The following is a 6,745-nucleotide window of genomic DNA, read 5'->3' as shown; positions in this document are numbered from 1 at the left end:
ATATATATATATATATATATATATATATATATATATATATATATATATATATATATATTTGTGGGGAGCAACCCATCTTTTATACAAGTTTTGTTAAAAATAATGCCGTAATGGCAGTTCACCAATGGGTGAACTGCCATTACGGCATTACATGTATTTTAACAAAATATATATATATATATATATATATATATATATATATATATATATATATATATATATATATATATATATATATATATATATATATATATATATATATATAAAACACACACACACACACACACACACTACTAATACATATAATTTTGTGAGAGTTAGGTTTAATTCCCCTCAATATTTTTTGGGGATGTATGTATTTACACATAGAGAAATATTTATACATATAAGATATAAGTAAAGGTCATACAGTTGAATTTGTTTGTTGCTGATATGCATGTTACCTATTCCCAACCTGTTTTTGGTTACATTTCGTAAGTTAGACTTGTAGAAGGAGTGAAAATACAGCCAAATTTATTCTGCTCTATGATACTAAGATAATGAAATTTTCCTAGATCGTAGTATGTCCTCGCCACCCAAACAAACAGACTACTATTTCATTCAGTAAGTCTGTAACACGTCTACCATGATCTTGATTTAGGAAACCTACAGTCCCAATGACTGCCTCCTCGTGCAGTGCAAGAGCCATTACCAGAACCTCCAGTGACTTGGTGAGGATTATTGCATCAACAGCAAAAATGAGATTGGTGACCTGGGTATTGCCAGTAGATACTTCACAATGACTTTAGTTCATAACTATTTAATACCCAGTTCATAAAACTGTTGAAAAGTGAAGAGGCAAGGAAACAGCTCTGCCTCTTCTAAATTCACTGAATGTACCCTGCCATACACTCCACGGCACTCAGTCCCTGAGTACAGGCTATAGCTTGTTTCATCTGTCCACCAACAAAGCAGGAATTTTGATAGATGTGGCACCTGTGCATTTCTAGTTAATTTAAATGTTTATTCATACAAAAAACAACTTGGTTGTTTGTATTGATAATCCAACATACAAGCACATGAAAAGGCAAGCTTGTATCAGACAACATAGTCACATCATGCTTGAATGATATATGTTTTTTCAAATTCGTTGATTGATAACTTTTTTTTTTTTTTTTTAATTGTGGCCTATAACACCAGTAGGCTATTCCATAAGGGCCTGATGGTTGCTGTAATATGGTTGTAACCATATTGAGTCCTCTCCTTTTTGCAGATAGGAACAGCCAGCCCCCTTTTCTGTGAAAGAGGAATTTTAAAAGATTACCATATGTTAAGACCGCATGCAACCCACGAATTATGGCCGCACGTTAAACCCTGCATTGATGTTTCTAACACTAGCCTAACCATTCCTCAACAATGCCACAGAATATCTGACCTCATCTAAAGAGGGTCAAATTTCATCAGTGCATGGGTGGATCCACCATATACAGCTTTTATGTATATCTTATTTGGCTACAATTTGCATGAGCAATAGATGAGTAAGCAAATTGCCTGGCAACTGAGCACTGTAATACAGCAATAATTGTTATAGTACCGAGTCACCTTTCCCTTTGCACATAGAAGTGACCAGCCTCCTCTTCTGTTCAGGATGAATTTTACAAGATTGCCATATAGCAGTCAAGACTGCATGCAACCCAAGAAACATGACGCAGCTACTAGAGGGAACCATGACTTGTAACAGCGACCTACAATATGGCGAAGGATTTGAATTTTTTTTTAGTTGGTCCCATCGACAAGGCCATTACAAGCTGGGTGATTTGCAGTGATGAAAGTCTGTTTGAGCCTAACTGATGGCATATGTTTTGAAGTACAAGTCTCCCTTGGAGGAAAAAGAGAAAAAGCACTTGTCCCGGCAGTTCCAGGAAAATACTGACCTCTCACGCCTCATAGAGCTGTCACACAGTGTGAATCTCAACATACCATAAAGGAATTGCTTTTCACTCACATGGTTATATTTCAAGTTAATAGCATAACTTGTAAGCACTTTCATGTAAATATGATGTAGATGTTAGTTAGTGTTAACACCTCCCCCGAGGCAGTTGTTATTGGACAACTGCTGTGATGTCATAACTTGCCTTCTTGGATGGTGCAGTTGAAAGATCAGTTGCTCAGTAAGTTGCTAACTCAGGAAGCCGGTGCTATTACTGCTGCATGCGATGTCATGATTTTGTCTGGCAAGTTCTAAAAAAAGAACAAACATTCTCCATTGTCTTGAATGTGGGAAAGGTTTTGACACCAGTGATTTAAGAATCATCTGTGTCCATCAGGCAGGGGCTGATCTATCTGGGTGAGGAGTGCAGCGTCCTCAGCCTCCCCGAGCTGCTCTCTTTTTCTCTCCCTCTGATTATAATTATTATTATTTCCTTATGAAGAGCCTGGAGATTTATTCTCTCAGTGGTCTTGTGTCCCCGCCCAAGGCCAACAGTCAGTCCAACTCCTGACGTGGGTTGGTTGGGATGGGGTCTAAAACCCCTCCCTTTAAAACCCCAACTCAGCCAAAAACATAAAAAAAGTAAAGACTGAGGTTAAGGTTTACACTGCAATCCCAATCTGGTTCTGCTGAGAGGCCTAACCATGGAGAAGGCTCCCTTGATGCATCCATATCAGGTGAGCCTCTTGCCTATGATGGGTAAAGCTTACAGGACCTGTGCATCTTGAAGTGGGTAAAGGTACCCTAGCTCCTCTTTTTTCTGTAGGGGTGGTTGGGATGGTGCTAATGCAGTACATGTCTGCAGAACCAGGCCCATGAGTATGCAGTGACAGTCTGAAATCAGTTGAATGTGCTCAGCAACTTTGAGGACCCTGCAGGCTTGTGGGATATCTTCAAAATATGAAACTCTTAAAACTGCAACTGGAGAACACCTGAGATGGAGGAAGGAATTTGCCTTGAAGGAGACACTGGAAAATATCAAGGAGTCACATGGCCATATGGTCAGAAATGTAAGAGGAGTGCAGAATTTTACATGCTCAGGTTGTGTAAGGAGACAGCAAGGACAAGAAACTGAGAGAGATGAACTAGAGGTGAATGGAGGAAAGCGGGATGAGGCAGAACATTTCTGTTATTTGGGAGATGTTCTGGACTGTGAGGCAGGAGTGGAGAGGACAGTGAGAGCGAGAGTGGTGGCAGTGTGGTTAAAGTGGAGGGAGGTGGCTGGTCTGCTCGTGAATCGTAGCATCCCTCTAAAGAGCAGAGCAGGGGTGTACCAAGTGTTTATTAGATCAGTGATGTTGTATGGAGCAGAAACATGGGCTCTAACTAGAAAATTGATGGAGGTATTGAGAGCAAGTGATCGCAGAATGCTGAGGTATATGGCAGGGATCAGGTGGCAAGATAGGGTGTCCAGTGCAGATGTAGCTAACAGCAGATTCACAGCCAGCTGCTGAGGCTGTAGAGATATGATAGTTCTGATAAGTCAATAAATGACTGTATCGTAGTGCTTCGAATATTGGTGTAGCGCTGATGTGAAATTTGACAAGGAATGCTTGCAGCCTACGTTGCCTATGTTGATCTTAAGAAGGCGTTTGATTCAGTACATCGGGATGCACTCTGGGATCTCCTGCAACTCTGGGATTCCTGCAACGGCCATTGGTCTACTGACTGTTCCGTACTCTGGGATGGTGTGTTCTGTAAAGTGTGCTCTGCATGTCCAGCTTCTTTCCTGCGAACGGGAGTAAGGCAAGGCTGTGTCCTTGCCCAATCAGTTTTCAACACTTGTATGGACTGGGTATTAGGCTGAGTTGTGGACTAAAGTTATTATGAAGCTTTCATTAGTAACACCATGATGGTCCCTGACCTTATTTTTTGTTTTGATCTTGCCTGTCTTGCAGGTAGATGCCACATCTGCATCACCCTGGTTGCCCAGAAATAAAGAGGGGCTAGAAGGGCCTCCCCTTTTGGAACGCAGGGGTTCCACAAACCATGCCCTGCACCGTGGCCTTTGAAAGATACTGGCCTGGGTTTTGAGTTGATCACATCAAAAGAGTAGGTGGATTTTGAGGTTTTCAGTGCATTGAAATGTTAAACTCTTAACTGAAATCAGCAAATAATCAGATAATATTTAGGATAATTAAGTCGTCCTTTGTGTTCATGATACATTGCTGCATGAGCTTAAATTGCAGTAACATTACAGTTAGTAAGATAATGGAAGTATAGTAGAATAGTGAGTAAACATTTTCACTTTTTTTGCTTCAACTTGCTGTAACTCCCATAGTTTTACTTGCATTATATTTTCAGTAAATTACAAAGTTGGCGCACTTTTCTGGTATTTTAGATATGTTACATAAGTAGCAATAAGGGAAAAAAAGTAGGTGGTCAAAATTGCCATTAAAGTTAAACTCCATGTAGCCTTATCATTCTTTTAGGGTTTAGCAGCCAAGCCTCATCTCTACTGTTGGGAGTGATGCTCACATGCCATGGTGTCAGTTTGTAGTTTTACTTTCTTGGCAATTTTGACCACCTATCTTTTTCCTTATTGGTATATGGAACATACCAAAGAATTGAAAAAGTGCCAATTTCTAAAGTGAGTGAACATTCAATGCGAGCAAAACTATGGGCGAGTTGAAGCAAAAAAAAAACTTCCTTCCATTTTCTTCATATTTGTGTAGTCTTACTGTAATTTATATTTGTGTAGTCTTACTGTAATTTAGGCTCATGATATGCAGCAATGTACCATGAACACGATGGTAGACAGAGTTTTCCTAAACATTACCTGATAGTTTACCAATACTGGTTAAGAGTAATATTTCAATGCACTGACATCAAGCAATTCGACCTGGGTCATTATCTCTTGGAGGCTATGCCGACACCCACCATAGGCAGCGTGCTCATCCAGTGCAGAAGCATCAAGGTAGAGCTCCATCCAAATCAAGAGTTAGGCAGGAAGACAGATCCCCTGTGAGTGAAATTCCCTGGCTATAGGATAAATTATAAATAGCACAAATTTATAAAATCATTTTATTAGTTGCTCTGGATAACAATGTGCTGCATTGCAGGGAACATGAGGAGTTTGGGACATATGACATTGTTTTAGGAGTGACCATTACTTCCTTTCCAGCTGTAATCGACAGACCAGCCACTCAACTATTTCATCAGGTCTTTGTTCATGGTTGTGAGAAGTCATCATTCATCATTTCATTGACGCCTGCTCCTAGGAGCTCCCACCAGGGGATGGCCACGGTAGAAGAGCACCATGTGAAGGTGAGGATGGGGTAGGCTACCTTCCCAGTCAGAGAGTAGCTGTATTGCTCCTTTCCCAATACCCTAAACAAGGGAGCTCTACGCATAGGCAGCAAAAATGCACCTCGGATGAATCTCATTGGTTATGATACTGCCACTGCGCAAAGATAAATTATTTTTAATATTTATGGTCAGCTACACATTTTCATACATAATATTTTTGCATGACAGCAGCAAGCAGGACTCTTAAAAAATTTTCAGAGGTAATGTTCCAGAAATTTAGTTGTGTAGATCTTGTGAGCATTGTACAGGCAGGCCAGCTTCACCTCGTCGTGCCCAGTGTGATAGGCGCTTTGCAGTGATGTCGTTGTCTTCTTCAAGAGACGGCAGTTTCCAGCGTCTGAAAGAATCATGCATAACCTTGATAAATAGTTATCATACCACACAAGAGCAGCTCTTTAGAGCTTTTAGTTACCTTAACTTTCTCATTTTATGTGATCCCGACTATTCAACTTTCCACTGCTATCATTATGGGATGCAACAGCTTATGGCAATACAGTTGGCTTGCCTTATCTGCAGGTTTTGCATCTGCAGTTTTGATCAATATATATATATATATATATATATATATATATATATATATATATATATATATATATATATATATATATATATATATATATATATATATTCATGATGATCTTTCCAAAACGAACTGTCCTATCTATTCTTACGCCGATGACTCCACTCTGCATTACTCAACTTCTTTTAATAGAAAACCCACTCAACAGGAACTAAACGATTCCAGGATGGAGGGACGAAAGGACAAAAATCAAAATGAACTACAGGTTGTATAAAGGTGTCCTCAATCATGTCCCTCTCTACATATCTATATCTGATTACTCCCTTTTGATATTTTTGGCTTATCCACCTGGGGCCGGATTCATCAAGCCACTACAAGACCGGTCGTTGGTAAGTCTTTTAGTAAATCTGTCCTCTACGAATGATCCTCGTGTTTAGGCTGCTCCGATGACAATGAATAAAGTACTGGGCTGATCGACACTTCTTTCATTGCCACTGGAGTCATGTTAAGATGAAGCGCGTTCCTAGATGGAGTTACCAGGAAGACTTACCAACAGCAAGGTCTCGTAAGTGGTTTGATGAATCCGGCCTCTGCTTTGGCTATTCTCCTACACTAACGGCTCCCTCTATCCACATTTGGTTATATTTCATCTATAAACCCTCTCCTTAAACTGCTCCCTCACCCAACTAGCGGAGATGAGCACTGCGGCCACGCGCAGCTAGTAGCGTACGCTCCTTACTTTACCCATCTATTTACTAGGCTTACACAATATAGTGTACCTTACTTGTACTTGTATTCGGGGTAAACAATGCCATAGTACTTGTATTCGTACTCGGACTCCAAGTACTCCACACTTTTACGAGTACCTGTGAGTACAACCAAAAAATGCATACGTGTGGCTGGTGTGGTGTTTGACGACCTGCATAGGTGGAGGTGAGGTCAGGGTA

The sequence above is a fragment of the Eriocheir sinensis genome, chromosome 10 (assembly GCF_024679095.1).
Source record: "Eriocheir sinensis breed Jianghai 21 chromosome 10, ASM2467909v1, whole genome shotgun sequence".
Classification (NCBI taxonomy): domain Eukaryota; kingdom Metazoa; phylum Arthropoda; class Malacostraca; order Decapoda; family Varunidae; genus Eriocheir; species Eriocheir sinensis.
This window is presented reverse-complemented; position numbering follows the sequence as displayed.